Source organism: Elaeis guineensis, chromosome 4 (genome assembly GCF_000442705.2).
Source record: "Elaeis guineensis isolate ETL-2024a chromosome 4, EG11, whole genome shotgun sequence".
Taxonomy (NCBI): Eukaryota; Viridiplantae; Streptophyta; class Magnoliopsida; order Arecales; family Arecaceae; genus Elaeis; species Elaeis guineensis.
The window spans coordinates 2,564,972-2,581,697 of NC_025996.2; the positions used below are offsets into that span (position 1 = coordinate 2,564,972).

The 16,726-nt window shown below is 36.7% G+C and overlaps 2 long non-coding RNA genes across 4 annotated transcripts; both read right to left on the bottom strand.

The window, feature by feature from the left end:
- Window positions 1-1,192: 1,192 nt before the first annotated feature.
- LOC140856838 (uncharacterized) lies at window positions 1,193-4,913 on the bottom strand. 2 transcript variants are annotated; one of them, XR_012140438.1, is made up of 3 exons: window positions 2,761-4,896; window positions 1,667-2,462; window positions 1,193-1,553 (listed from the first exon to the last, which is right to left on the bottom strand). It is a non-coding gene; the product is annotated as an uncharacterized lncRNA (long non-coding RNA). The 2 variants fall into 2 exon arrangements; XR_012140437.1 differs by having other exon boundaries at window positions 1,667-4,913.
- Window positions 4,914-5,131: 218 nt separating this feature from the next.
- LOC140856839 (uncharacterized) lies at window positions 5,132-8,663 on the bottom strand. 2 transcript variants are annotated; one of them, XR_012140440.1, is made up of 4 exons: window positions 8,219-8,663; window positions 7,923-8,112; window positions 7,043-7,191; window positions 5,132-6,658 (listed from the first exon to the last, which is right to left on the bottom strand). It is a non-coding gene; the product is annotated as an uncharacterized lncRNA (long non-coding RNA). The 2 variants fall into 2 exon arrangements; XR_012140439.1 differs by having other exon boundaries at window positions 5,132-7,191.
- Between the last annotated feature and the right edge of the window lie 8,063 nt (window positions 8,664-16,726).

Below are 16,726 nucleotides of genomic sequence, written 5' to 3' on the forward strand. Positions count from 1 at the left end.
TATGATTGATGAGAATACCAAAACTTAAATAGAGAGTATGTGAGAACTTACACAAGCATATGTTTAATTCCATATTAATTTTACAGTAGTGGACCTTGGATATTTATATAACCCAAATAATACCAAGGTCCTATATCGTTACAATTCTTCTCACAAATTAAATGGATAACACACTATTATAAGCTTTACTAATGATTTTAATTCAAACTACTAACAACTAAATATGAATATTGCTCAATATATTTTTCTCTTTTCACTTAGATTTTGACTTTCCTTTATGGTTGCATGATATACATCTTGTCTTTCATAATTTAATAGTGGATCTTGACTTTGGTGACAAGTTAGTAGAAATCAATAAAATGCAAAATGGGATATGAATAGAAGAATTACATGTTATTTGAGCTAGCAAAGGCAAGTGAAAGCTATAAAACCTACAAGGCCAATACCACTGCCTAATTTTATAAAGGTGGCAATTAGATCAAGTTGGACCGGATAGATGTCAGGCTGCATATAGGAATATAAACTCACAAGGCCGATACTACTGCCTAATTCTATAAAGGTGGCAATTAGATCAGGCTGGACCAGATAGAAACCAGGCTGGATATAGGATAGATCAGAAATCGATAAAGTTAAACCCAACCTTTTTATTAAGAGAGTCAAAAACTCAAACCAAAACCCAATCATTTTATTAAATAGGTAACATAATCTGATGTATAACAGGTTGAATGAAGTTAAATGGGTTAGGCACTTCTACCCTAATTCTGCCCCAAAAGGATGTTACAAATATTGATATTGATTAAAAAAGGAAAAAAAATTGGATTACAGTACTGCTTTATCTTGTGGAAGTAATCCAACCATATAGAACAGCCCGCTGCTTTGATTTCCCGATATCTTGATAGAAATTGGACAAATCGCACCAAATTGAGTCAACTTCGACTAATACGAGCATAACTTTTCTAATTGGTCAAATTCTGTGTATGATCCACGACACAAATACTAAACCCCTCAGACAAACTAGTACATACCAAAAGCTTTTCAGAGGGATTTTTTTAAGGGAAAGAAAATACTAAAAGTTTGTCAAAATCCATATTAGTACTTAAGAAGATTTTACTAGGTTGGCTCCTTTACTTTGGTCTTTTACTGCTGCGGTCTACCATCTAGGTAACCATTTCAAGACCCCAAGCCTCCAAAATGAAAATATAACAATAACAATTACAGTAATGACAGTAATGATGACAATGATAATGGTAACTTTGCTGAATTCTATTGGATTGACTTGAGGTGGTACCTATGCACAAATTTCCAGCCTCCAAATTCACTCTCCTTGTGTAAAAAATATTGCGGCATTCAGCTTGTTTTGCATAATATATATTCTTGTCCACATGTTAGTGCATGCAGTTGTTTTCAGCCAATGTCCCAGCAGCTGCTGCAAGAATCAGTTTGGCAAGAGCTAAAGTCCAACCTTGTTCACTTAAATGTTTTGTTGAAGTCAGTCCAGCTCTGGTTAATTGCACAGCCATTGTTGCCTACGGGCTAAAATTCGGTTGATACACCTGTTGGATGTACGGACAGCAGATTGATGTGTTGAGAAGCCAATTCAGTTTGTCATTTGGTAGGAATAAAGGTTTTGAATTCACAGTACAGATTGATGTGTTGAGAAGCTAACATTACTTATGCAGCAAGCATGTTTGGTAGTATAATGCATGTCGATGTATAATGATCAGCCAACAGCATGCTTTTGCCACCTTGCTTCTTTCTCAGAAAATGATCAGAAGATAGATGGGGATGTCTCTGGCAGAATTACAGCATGGATTATCAAGTAGGATGTGCTTTACAATGTCAAGCAATCATCAAACAATATCAATACTTCAAAACCTACGAATTTTGAGGAGCCGCATGAACAACACATCAAAAAAATCTGATTATAGAAAAGAAGTTAAAAAAGCATCGAAATATATAATCTTGGGAAATAATAAGAAGAGATTTTATAAAAGTGAATAACAGGAAGAAAAAAGGAGGCTCAGATTCACCATTGAATCCAGCATCCAGCATTATATTATTACTTTGAGTATTCCTTATAACTATTCCAAATCGGCTGTGAGTGGTTGCCTGCTAAATAGCAACAGGCCATCCAAAATCGCCTTGCCATTGGAATTAAACATTTTCTGCTTCACAATGCCACAACACTCTACCTGGAATCATCACAGCCTCTTTTTGTAAAGCAATAGAAAAGAAAAGAGAAAAGATAAAGGAAAAGAGCAAAAGGCAAAACATTAGGGCCAAGAAGAAGAGAAAGAAGAAAGAGAAGAATAGGAGATGCAAACTAGGAGGCTCAGAGGAGTTTTTAATTGATGGGACCAAAAGATCTCCCTTCTATGCTCTTCTGGCCGGCACCCGCACCGTCTCAAGATGGCCGCAAATCGGTTGCCTGCAGGACAGCAGACCCTCCAAAGCTGCCTTGCCTACCGTTCAAAAAGAGAGAAGACAAGCAGAAGAAAGCAGAGATGGGATTAATGGCATTGCTAAATCAATAGGTGCTCATGCGCTTCTCATCATTGCCTCATCACACTATGAGAAATTACTTCAGTTATTTTTTAATAAAGACAAGCTAGAATAAATGTTGCAAAAATTCAAGGAATGTTGCTTCAAGAATTTTTCTTTATTTATTACATGACAGCGATCTTTTTATTGAAACCGATTCAAATAGAAGTGGATTGGGAGAGGATTTTACTGTTTTATAGAAGAAAGCCATTGCCTTACCTGGTTATATTAATTCATCCTAATCTTCATATTAGTCTTTTTTTCCCATCTCTTCTGGTAAAAAATCAATTAGAAATTTATCAGAAAATGCTTATCATTTCCAAACAAGCTGTTTAGTAATTTATGCCATAGCTGTGATGCATCTTGGCTTGCGAAACACAGGGATATGATTCATCCGTCTGAAGCATAAAAGTATATAAGCAAGCAAATCTTTACTATAGAAGTAACAAGAAGATAAACATATATAAAAAGATAAGAATTCCTAGAAACTAATTAAAAAGTTGTACTGAAGAGGTTAGGAGCATCATGAATGGAGACTCAAAGTGAAGAAACTTTTCATTGGTACGGTCAAAAATTCTGTTCGAGCATTTAAAATGCTGCATAAAGGAGGTTTAAAAGATACACACACACAAAAAAAAATGAAGAGAGAGAGAGAGAGAGAAGAATCTCTGATGCTACACCAACCACCAAGTAATCCGTATCTAATAATCACACTGCCAGGGAAACCAGTTTACTGAACAACACGGGTACAGACCTCATGCATGGGGTTTTCATCGTAAGTGTGAAGAGTAGCATTTGAGATTTTCTCGTGTTGTCTTTTGATGTGCAGGAAAAAGTGGTAATAGAAAAAAGAAAAAGGAGAAAGAGAACTAAGAGAAGACCAAATGTTCTGTGACCTGCAAAGAGAGATTACTGAAGCAAAAAGGATGAGTCAAGGAACAAAACCCATTATACAGTGCATCAAGATACTTCAGGAGTTGAAGTTTGATATTTCATTGGACCAGTAGTCAGTTTTCACTTTCTCACTAGGAATCAGCAGCCAAAATTTAAAGAGTTTAAAATATTACTAGAAGGAAGTAAAAAGGATTTAGTCAGAAGAGAAAGCACCTGGGATCCACATCAAGTCCATCAACAGACACTATATCAGATAAAATTCTGAAAATCTGAGGAACCAATAAGCAGAGAAACAAAAAAGAGAAAACACATTAAAGAACAAGAAAAGTAAATGGAGGCACAGAAACACCAGTTTTTTGGGCACTATGTAAGTTTTAGACTATCTGCAACAGCTGCAACTGGTTGTGTGAGAAACAGCAGAACACCCAATCTTCCATTGCATAAAAAATAGAGGTATAAAACCTTGTTGTTTCCACTTTCTACCAAAATCAATACTTGTCCCACAGATCATGAGAAGTGAGAACCATTTAAGAAGCAAAAATATGTTGGCTAATGTTATAGCCAGCCATAGTCACAAATTCAGCATTCAGTAACAATTGAGCTGGGGGCAAAGATGAGATTCTAAAAATATAAAACATAAGAAGTATTCATCTAGAATTAGGAATAAATTTGGATATCTAAAATTGGGGAGGCATGCAAAGAGAAATATTAAAGAAAAAAAATTGTCAAAACTCTTCCGAAAGCTTATGTCGCAAAAAACACCAACCATAGACTTCTAAGACACCTTTATCTGCATAATCATAGTGGTGCTTGGAAATTACAAAGAACTTGAGAAGGGAAAGAGCCGCAAATAGGGTTTTTGAGGCCCAGATAAATTCATATACCTATCAAATCTCATCACCTTCCACCATTACCACCTAACAATGGCTGTAATTGGTTGCCCGCTGATGGCAGACCATGCAAGTAGCCTACCATCACCGGAGAATATAAGATGAGGAGAGGTGATAGGGCAAAATTAGTAATGATCAAATATAACATGGTATGCAATGATACTATAAACAGATTCACATGATTGTGGCTTATCATCATCACATGTTAACATGCATGCACATACACAACATTGGCGATGGGAGAGAGAAAAAGGAGGTGGCTCAAATTTATCTATTTTCAATGGGAAACCCATCTGCACAGCAGATGTAAACAAATCATAGAAATTGATCGCTTGACACACTGCAGATAATCAGATATTCATCTCACTATATCCAATGAGAATAGAGAAATGACAGCACATGAATTAGCAAATCCATACAATTTACATAGCCATTCAATATACGGCAAATAAGTTTCTATATAATCGAAATAGAGAAACAGTCTATAAAAATATATACCCATAAAAAGTTGAGAAAACTAAAAAAGATTGAATAAAGATGCATTAAAATATAAAAAGATTTAGAATCAAAAATCCAGGGTAAGCATGTACAAGCACATATGTGGATATATATGAAAACTTGCACTTACCCATGTATCTCTCTCTCTCTCTCTCTCTCTCTCTCTCTACATATATATATATATATGCATACATCCATATACATACATACATATAGATACATACATACATATGTGTGTGTGTGTGTGTGTGCATACATACATATACATACATACATACATATATGTGTGTGTGTATATGTACATAGATATATATGTATGTACATATGTACGTACGACACACACACACACCTACGCATTTTTCTATGTGTGTGTGAGTGTGCATGTATATGTGCACGCATGCAAAAATTCAGTGTGGCAGGAATTTAAGCAGAGCTGTTGTCCCACTTCACTTCTGGAAATAGATTTTTCTTTTACTGAATATGCCCCTCCATGGTTGCTGCGTGGTAAATAGTTAAGAGACCAGGATAGCATGAACAAAGACACAGATGGGAAGTTCAAGTGTTCAACGCATTAATGCCTAACAATTGTAATATATGAGATTATAGTCATGCATCACATGCCCCTTCCTCTTGAATAAACAACATGCATCATACATGACCAATAATAGTATATCTATAGAGATATTTATGAATGCATGTACATATGCATGTATGTGCAGTTTTTTTGTTCATGTAAATTTACAATGCATGTATGTAGGCATAAGATGTGCTCTGAACTGCTGGAATTTGGTAGTGGGTACTCTATCACATATGATAAAAAATGCTTGAGAGAGGAGAGGAATGACTAACGATATCACAACTTATATTCATTTCATACCCAACTCCTACCATACACTCACGAAACCACTTCTATTTATGCCACTCACAAATGCGTTAATTAATATCTCACACACTTCCCTAAGAGACATGCATATTCCTAAACTTCTAATACATGCATTCTCAACTTCCTAAAAGCCACAAACACATTCCTAGACACAAGTTCATATACTCATATTTAATACATCTCTTGTACCTAGACATACATGCATAATCCCACTCACATAGTTCAATGTATTTTATCATAACACTAGATTCATGTTTATCTTCCAACATGAACCAATCTTTTAAAACATATTAAAGGTATACAACAAAGGAGTTCATAATCTGGATCGGTCAAAAAACATGAAAATTATGGCTTGACTTTTGGTTTCAGTGAGTATTGCATGCAAACTATACATCTACCAGCAACTAACATTCAGAAATTCCAGCTATCACCTAAGTAAACAAAGAAAAACAATGATAACAGAATCATAGCTTGAACAATAAGCCTTCACCCTCCTCCGCAAATTATTACTGTTTTTAGATTGGAAATAAGAAGAGAAAGGAAAGGATATAGATAACACCCTCCACCTCCATCACCAGGAAGAAGCCATGGATTAATGGTAAGACAGTTACTGTTTTAAAAGAGGGGGCAGTCTTTCATGCGATCATCATCATGACCACCACAAACCATATGCTTCTAAATGTTACTGCAGGAAACGGCCATGGCATGAGAAAAATCATGTTTTTTGATAAAAGAATAAAATACAATATTTAACAAATAATGAAAAGGAGGTAAGAAAAAATGGCATGTGGAATTGAGCAGGAGGAAAGGCAAATTTGGCCCCACTTACCACAAAATTTGTGCCATCACCAACAAGGTGCAGTGGTAGTCTGTAGAGCAACGGACCTTCCAACTTGCAAAGAACACAACTTTTACATTTTATTTCCACCTTGACACCAACTGGCAAATAATACTATAAAATACAAAGTAAGAATAAATTATTCATTTTAAAGAATAAAAAAATTGCTTTTTTCTTTGTTCGAGATAGCCACTAAGCGTATGTGGAAAATAATTGCATAAGCAAATGATCTCAGTAGACAAGAAAGACTGATATGTTTAAGAGGAAGGTTTATTTTAGATTGTGTTAGCCACCAAAGGACACATCAAATCCAAGCAAGTTACATGTGCAGCTTTTGTAGGCACAGAAGCATACGAGCAAAGGAAATTACCAATATATGTGCAGAGTTCAGAAGGTAGATTAAGAAAAAAAAAAGCAGCATTAATAATTGAAGGTCTGTATTAATTTTTAATGAGGTTAAAGACATCATCGAGGGAAAGTTGAAGTGGGTAACCTTACCTAATACCAGCTCCAAAGAAATTTCTATAGGTTCCTGCAACTCCATATAGGCTTAAAAAATAATGCAACTCACAAAGCCCAAACAGCCCTAAGCAAGCCATGTTAGAATAGCAACGTCAGAGAAACCAGCTCAAAGAACCAGGTAGTCACTGCAAAGTAGAATTTTCAGGTTGTCATTTTGTCATATTGAGCTCCAAAGACGAAGGAAAAGAATACAAATTAATTGAGGAAAAAAGGAAGCCAATGCAAGATCACAACCCTTGTTCCATGGGTAAAAACAACCTAAGTGAAAACAGAAGAAAAAAAAAAAAGCCAAGATCGAGAGCACTGTGGAACCCTGCTAGCAATCAAATATTCCCTGATTCTCAATAACAAAATATTTTAGAAAAAAGTTGAGGATTTGATTTCATAAAACCATAGCTACTATTGATGCAATCCCTATCCCTGATCACACTCATCAGCCTCCAAAACCTATGAATTGTTGAAGAGCCACAGGAACAACTCATTAAGAAAAATCTGATTATAGAAAAGGAGTTAAAAAGGCATTGAAATATAGAATCTTGGGAAAGAACTAAAGCAGATATTAGAAAAGTGAGGAAGGGGAAGAAAAAGGGAGGCTCAGATTCGCCATTGTGTCCAGCATTGTATCATTATGAGTATGCCCTACAACTAAACCAAACTGGTTGCAAATGGTTGCCTGCTAAACAGTAGCAGGCCATCCAAGATTGCCTTACCATTTGGAATTAACTGTTTTTCCACTTCACGATGCCACAAATGCTCCGACTGGAATCATCACAGCCTCTTCTTGTAAAGCAATAGAAAAGAAAAGACTAAAGGGAAAGGAAGAGAGCAAGAAACAGACATCATGGCCTCTACCCACCTAGCAGAGCAAGAAGAAGAAAGAGAACAACAGCAGATGCAAAATGGGAGGATCAGAGGAAATCTTGAATCAATTGGACCGAAGGATCACCCTTTCTCAAGTCCTCGGGCCTGCGACCTCTCCATCACAAGATGGCTGCAGATCGGTTGCCTGCAGGACCATACCCTCCTGAGCTGCCTTGCCTATCATTCTAGAAGAGATAAGACAAGCAGAAGAGAGAAGGAGAGATGAGAGTTTGTTTTAACAAAACCAATGCTAAACAGATGAACAAGATTTATCCTTACGAATTCACTTACCATCTCCAAGAAGATTGTGTTTGGTTCAAGAACAAGAAAACATGGAATAGGAGTAGAGGAAGATGGAGGAGAAGACCAAAAAGAGAGAAAAGGAGCAGCACAAGAAGCTCACTACCAACTACAGGCCTTTGTAGCCATTATGCAGAGCAGTTGTCTCACTTTTCACTTTTATAGATGCTAAATACATGCCCATTTTTAGTAAATATGCCCCTCCATGGTTGCTCCCTAATAAGTAGATAAAGCAAAGGATGCACAGAGACAAAAAATAGAAACTAAGTTCAACACATTAACACCTAACAATTGTAACAGATGAGATTATAATCATGCATCACATGCTCCTTCCTCTTGAATAAACAACATGCACCATACATGACCAACAATAGTACATTTATCACAATATTTATGCATGCATGTACATACAATTTTTGTTCATGTAGATTTACCATACATGCATATAGGCATGAAATGTGTATAGAACCACTCTTCTAAAACATACTAAAAATATACAACAAACTGGTATTTAATCTGGATCAGAACAAGAACTTGCATAGCCAGAACCGAATCAGGTTTCACTTTGTCCAATATAAGGATTTTTTTTTTTTTTGGAGAGATATAAGTAAATTATTAGTCAATACAAATATGTAAATAGGAATAACATGCAAGGAGGCCAAGAGTATCACGAAAGCAAAGAGGGCAAAATCCAATTGCAAGTAACAGACAAAGGGTAACATTGTTTCATATTTACTTCAAGTATAAATGTTAGTTCTTTTTAATTACAATTCAATACACTACAATGCTAAAATTGCATACACTCTTTATCACCAGTCATGCAAGGTTATGGTTTAATGCTTGAGTTTTGGTTTCAGCGAGGAGTATTGCATGCAAAATATCCATCTACCAGTAACTTATGTTCAAACAAACTCAATATTGCCTTGGTAGTCAGAAAGAAACAATGATAATAGAATCATAACTTGAACACTAAGCCTCGACCCTCTACAAATTATCACTATTTTAAGATTGGAAAGAAGAGGAGAAAGGAAATGATATGGATACCACCTTCAACCTCCACCGCCAAAACAAAGCCATAGATTAATAAGAAGAGAATTACTGTTCGGAAGAGGGGCAGCCTTTGACACGATCATCATCATGACCACCACAAAGCATACATTTCTAAATTTTACTAGAGGAAATGACCATGGCATTAAAAAAAATAGTCATAAGTTTTTTGATAAAAGAATAAGATATAATATTTAACAAACAATGGAAGGGAGACAAAAAAATGGCTTGTGGACTTGAGCAGGAGGAAAGGCTTATTTGGTCCCATTCACCAGAAATTTTGTGCCACCTCCAATAGGGTGCAGCAGTAGCCTGCAGAACAACAGACTTTCCAAATTGCACAGCACACAACTTTTACGTTTTATTTCCACTTTGACCCTAACTAACTGGCAAGTACTGCTACAAAATACAGAGTAAGTCTGCATTATCGAATCTAAAAGAATTAAAAAATCACATTTTTTTTCAAGATGGCCATTACGAATATGTGGCATTGATGCTCCAGAAGAAGAAAAATCGACCACAATGTAATTGAGGAGAAAGGGAAACCAATGCAAGATCTAAACCCTTTTTAGATGGGTAAAAAGTAAAAACAACTAAAATGAAAATAGAAGAAAAAAATGAGTCAAGATCATGAGCACTGTGGGGCCCTGGTAATAAGCAAATATTCCCTGATTTTCAACAATAAAATAAAAAAGAAAGGATTTAAGTACTCAAAACCCTATCTACTATTAATACAATCCCTATCCTGAATCATTCATTAGCCTCTAAAATCTATGAATTTTGTAGAATCCACAAGAAGAACTCATCATAAAAATCAAATTATAGAAAAGAAGTTAAACAAGAGTTGAAAAATAGAATCTTGTTAAAGAATAAGAACAGATATTAGAAAAGTGAAGAAGGGGAAGAAAAAAGGAGGCTCAGATTCACCACAGAGTCCAACATTGCACCGTTGCTTTGAATATTCCTACAACTCAACCAAATCAGCAGCAATGGTTGCCTGCCAGACAGCAGCAGGCCCATCCAAGATCACCCTTGCCGTTTAGGATTAATCTTTTTCCACCTCACAATGCCATTAACTCTCTGCCCGGAATCATCACAGCCTCTTCTTGTAAAGCAATAAAAAAGAAAAGAAAAGACTAAACGGAAAGGGAAGAGAGCAAGAGACAAAACATCGTGACCTTTACCCACCTGGAGAAGCAACAAGAGGAAAAAGAAGAAGAAAGATAATAATAGTAGATGCAAACCGGGAGACTTGGGTTAATGTATATCTGCGCTCATCTGTGTGTGTGTGAGTGTGCATGTATATCTGCATGCACACAAAAATTCAGTGTGGCTGGAATTTAAGCAGAGCTGTTGTCCGCATTTCGCTGCTGCAAATAGATTTTTCTTTTACTGAATATGCCCCTCCATGGTTGCTCTGTAATAAATAGTTAAGAGACCAGAGAAGGATGCACAAAAACCCAAATGGGAGGTAAGTTCAATGCATTAATGCCTAACAATTGTAATATATGAGATTATAGTCAGGCATCACACATGACCAATAATAGTATATCAATAGAGATATTTATGTATGCATGTACATATGCATGTATGTGCAGTTTTTGTTCATTTAAATTTACAATGCATGTATGTAGGCATAAGATGTGCTCTGAACCAATCCTTTAAAACATATTAAAAGTATACGACAAAGGAGTACATAATATGGATCAGTCAAAAAACATGAAAATTATTGCTTGACTTTTGGTTTCAGTGAGTATTACATGCAACCCATACATCCACCAGAAACTAACATTCAGAAAATCCTGCTATTACCTAAGTAATCAGAGAAAAACAATGATAATAGAATCATAGCTCGAACAATAAGCCTTCACCCTCCTTTGCAAATTATTACTGTTTTTAGATTGGAAATAAGAGGAGAAAGGAAAGGATATAGATAACACCCTCCACCTCCACCACCAAGAAGAAGTCATGGATTAATGGTAAGAGAATTACTGTTTTAGAAGAGGGGGCAGTCTTTCGTGCAATCATCATCATAACCACCATAAAACATATGCTTCTAAATGTTACTGCAGGAAACGACCATATCACGAGGAAAAAAAACATGTTTTTTGATAAAAGAATAAAATAATGAAAAGAAGGTAAAAAAATGGCATGTAGGATTCAGCAAGAGGAAAGGCAAATTTGGCCCCACTTACCAGAAAATTTGTGCCACCACCAACAAGGTGCAGCAGTAGCCTGCAGAGCAGCAGGCCTTCCAGTTTGCAAAGAACACAACTTTTACATTTTATATCCACCCGAACCCCAACTAACTGGCAAATAATACTACAAAATACAAAGAAATAAAATTTTGATTTTAAGGAATAAAAAATTTCATTTTTTGTTCGAGATAGCCACTCAGAATATGTGAAAAATAATTGCATAAGCGAATGATCTCGGTAGACAAGAAAGACTGATACGTTTAAGAGGAAGGTTTATTTTAGATCGTGTTAGCCAACAGAATACACATCAAATCCAAGCAAGTTATATGTGCAGCTTTTGCAGGCACAGAAGCATATGAGCAAAGCAAATTACCACCAATATCTGCACAGTTCGGAAGGTAGATTAAGAAAAAAAAGCAGCATTAATAATTGAAGGTCTGTATTAATTTTTAATGGGGTTAAAGACATCATCGAGGGAAAGTTGAAGTGGGTAACCTCACCTAATACCAGCTCCAAAGAAATTTCATTGCTGCAACTCCATATAGGCTTAAAAAATAATGCAACTCACAAAGCCCAGACAGCCCCTAAGCAAGCCATGTTAGAATAGCAATGTCAGAGAAACCAGCTCAAAGAACCAGGTAGTTACTGCAAAGTAGAATTTTCAGGTTGTCATTTTGTCATATTGAGCTCGAAAGATGAACGAAAAGAATACAAATTAATGGAGGAAAAGAGGAAGCCAATGCAAGATCAAAACCCTTGTCCCATGGGTACAAACAACTTAAGTGAAAACAGAAGGAAAAAAATGAGCCAAGATCAAGAGCACTGTGGAACACTGTTAGCTATCAAATATTCCCTGATTCTCAATAACAAAATATTTTAGAAAAAAAATTAAAGATTTGATTTCACAAAACCATAGCTACTATTGATGCAAGCCCTATCCCTGATCACATTCATCAGCCTCCAAAACCTATGAATTGTTGAGGAACCACAGGAATAACTCATAAAAAAAAATCTGATTATAGAAAATAAGTTAATGGGGCATTGAAATATAGAATCTTGGGAAAGAACTAGAGCAGATATTAGAAAAGTGAGGAAGGGGTAGAAAAAAGAAGGCTCAGATTCACCATTGTTTCCAGCATTGTGTCATTATGAGTATTCCCTCCAACTAAACCAAACTGGTTGCCTGCTAAACAGCAGCAGGCTATCCAAGATTGCCTTGCCATTTAGAATCAACTATTTTCCATTTCACAATGCCACAAATGCTCCGACTGGAATCATCACAGTCTCTTCTTGTAAAGCAACAGAAAAGAAAAGACTAAAGGGAAAGGAAGAGAGCAAGAAACAGAACATCATGACCTCTACCCACCTAGCAGAGCCAGACGAAGAAGAAAAAAAAAAAAAGAAAGAGAAAAATAGCAGATGCAAAATGGGAGGATCAGATGACATCTTGAATCAATTGTACCAAAGGATCTCCTTCCTCAAGTCTTCGTGCCTGCAACCGCAACCTCTCCATCACAAGATGGCTGCAGATCGGTTGCCTACAGAACCAGACTCTGCCGAGTTGCCTTGCCTGTCGTTCTATGCCTGCAGAACCAGACCCTCCCGAGTTGCTTCGCCTATTGTTCTAGAAGAGAGAAGACAAGCAGAGGAGAGGAGGAGAGATGGGACTTTGTTTTGACAAAGACCAATGCTAAACTGATGAACAAGATTTACCCTTACAAATTCACCTACCATCCTACCATATCCAAGAAGATTGTGTTTGGTTCAAGAACAAGAAAACATGGAATAGGAGTAAAAGAAGATGAAGGAGAAGAAGGCCAAAGAAGAGAGAAAAGAAGCAGCACAAGAAGCCCAGAGAGCCAAATGCTCACTTACCGATCAACCTCCAAGAAGATGGGGAAAGAAGTAAGCGGGCAATGGAACAGCGGTCAGCAGCACTGCTGCCCATTAAATAAGCTACCAGCTACAGACCTTGGTAGCCATATGCAAAGCAGTTGTCTCACTTTTCACTTTTGTAGATACTAAATACATTCCTCTTTTAGTAAATATGCCCCTCCATGATTGCTTCCTAATAAATAGTTAAAGCCAGGGATGCACAGGGACAAAAATGGGATGTTCGTTCAACACATGAACACGCTCCTTCCTCTTGAATAAACAACATGCACCATACATGACCAACAATAGTACATTTCCAAAGATATTTATGCATGTATGTAGATACAATTTTTGTTCATGTAAATTTACAATACATGCATATAGGCATAAAACGTGTACAGAACCACTCTCTTAAAAAATACTAAAACTATATAACAAACTGGTATATAATCTGGATCAATCAGAAAACATGAAAGTTTATGCTTGAATTTTGGTTTCAGCGAAGAGTATTGCATGCAAAATGTACATCTACCAGCAAAGTATGTTCAGAAAAACTCATTATTGCCTCAATAATCAGAGAAAACAATGATAATTGAACCATAACTTAGACACTCAGCCTCAACCCTCCACAATTTATCACTATTTTAAGATTCAAAAGAAGAGAAGAGAGGAAAGGAAATGGATACCACCTTCAACCTCCACCACCAAAAAAAAGCCAGGGATTAAAAATAAGAGAATTACTGTTTTCGAAGAGGGGCAGCCTTTTACATGATCATCATCATGACCACCACAAAACATATATTTCTAAATTTTACAAAAGGAAACGACCATGACATTAAAAAAAATGGTCTAAGTTTTTCGATAAAAGAATAAGATAATAATATTTAACAAATAATGAAAAGGAGACAAAAAAAATGGCTTGTGGAGTTGAGCAGGAAGAAAGTTTTATTAGGTCCCGTTTACCAGAAATTTTGTGCCACCTCCAATGGGGTGCAGCAGTAGCCTACAGAGCAACAGACCTTCCAAATTGCAAAGAACACAACTTTTACGTTTTATTTTCATCTTGACCCTAACTAACTGGCAAGTACTGCTACAAAATACGGAGTAAGTCTAAATTATCGAATTTAAAAGAAATAAAAAATCACATAGCCATTAAGAATATGTGGCAAATAATTACTGGCAACTAATTACATAAGCGGATGATTTCATCATATTGATGCTCCAAAGAAGAAGGAAATTTGACCACAATGTCATAGAGGAGAAAAGGAAACCAATGCAAGATCTAAACCCTTTTTAGATGGGTAAAAAGTAAAAACAACTAAAATGAAAATAGAAGAAAAAAAATGAGTCAAGATCGTGAGCACTGTCGAGCCCAGGTGATAAGCAAATATTCCCTGATTCTCAATAATAAAATAAAAAAGAAAGGATTTAGGTCCTCAAAACCCTAGCTGCTATTAATACAATCCCTATCCCGAATCATTCATTAGCTTCTAAAATCTATGATTTTTGAGGAATCCACAAAGAGAACTCGTCATAAAAATCAAATTATAGAAAAGAAGTTAAACAAGAGTTGAAAATTAGAATCTTGTGAAAGAATAAGAACAGATATCAGAAAAGTGAAGGAGGGGAAGAAAAAAGGAGGCTCAGATTCACCGCTGAGTCCAACATTGTGCCGCTGCTTTGAATATTCCCTACAACTCAATCAAATCGGCAGCAAACGGTTGCCTGCCAAATAGCAGCAGGCCATCCAAGATGGCTTTGCCGTTTGAGATTAATCGGGATTAATCTTTTTCCACTTCACAATGTCATTAATCCTGTGCCCGGAATCATCACAGCCTCAAGCAATAAAAAAAAAAAAAAAAACTTAACAAAAGAGAAGACAGCAAGAGACAAAACATCGTGACCTTTACCCATCTGGAAGAGCAAGAAGAAAGATAATACTAGGAGACGCAAACCGGGAGTCTTGGGTGAATTCTTGAATCGATGGACCCAAGGATCCTCCCCTCTCTGCTCCTCCGGCCGGCGACATTTCCGTCTCGAGATAGCTGCAGATCGGTTGTCTGCGGATAGCAGACCCTCCAGAGCTGCCTCGCCTACCATTCAAGAAGAGAGAAGACAGGCAGAGGAGAGGAGGAGAGATGGGAGTTGGTTTTAACAAAGACCAACGTAGCAAGAATGCCCTTACGAACTCACCCAGAGCCAAGAAGATTATGCTTGGTTCGTGACCAAGATATCGTGGAATAGGGGTGGGAGAAGATGAAAGAGAAGAAGGCCAAGAAGAGAGAAAAAAAAGGAGCAGCACTAGAAGCCCTGGGAGCCAAACGCTCGCTCGCCGACCGACCTCCAAGAAGACGGAGGGAAAAATAAGCGGGCAATGGACCGCAAGCGAAGAGCGCTGCTGCCCTCTATATAAGCAACCAGTTGCGGATCTTTGTAGCCGTTACGACAAACCCCATGGCCGCAGCTTATATCTTTACGTAGGGGTGGAAATGGGTCATCTGGGCCGGGCCACTGTTGTAAGCCAGCCCAGCTCAAGTTTATTTTCCAGCTTTAGGCCGGTCTTAGGCCCAAAATCTGTTGGAAAAACCAGCCCAAAACCGACCCAAGCTAAGACCCAGATCCGACCCGAACATGATTGGGTCAGCCCGAATTATTCATTTGGACTAAAAATGGGGCTGGTCCAAACCTGATTGAAGCTTAATTTTTCAATCTTTTATATTCACTTCACATTTTTCTAATGAAATATTGTAGGTTCATGTTAGCAACCGTCTGTTCATCAGAAATATAGTTATCAAAAAGTAAATTATTAACATAATTAGAAATAGCATTCCTATTTTCTAGGTAGTTCATAAATAAGAACCTAAGTTTTTCGCATCAAAATTCGGGCTTTGTTTTGGACATCGTTTAGATGGGCTCAAACCAAATCTAAATTGGCCTATAATATACTCAAGCCTGGTCCAAAGAATATTTTGGTTTCATTTTTAAGTCCAAATCTAGTTCAAAATTTTTTGGACCTAACCCATAGTCTTATTCATTGGGCTTTAGGTCGGCTCGGATTCAATTCCAGTCCTAATCTTGCGGTCATTGGTGTAGGGCTTTTAATTTATGACTCACAAGTGGATCACTCGATGGATCCTAACAGTTGCTAGAATCTAAAATTTGAAAACTTTGCAGAGAAGTTTTTATATTTTTTTGGGGTAAGAACACTTGTAAAAAAGGATTGCATGATGCTCCTTCCTGATAGTGGATCAGTATGTTTATATTTCAATCACTATTGATAAGATATATTTAGAGTGAAATAATAATGATAATAAATTCATAATATTTCTTCTTCTTCTTTTTTATTGGAGGGGTGGGGGTCAAGAACTTCAATTTGTTC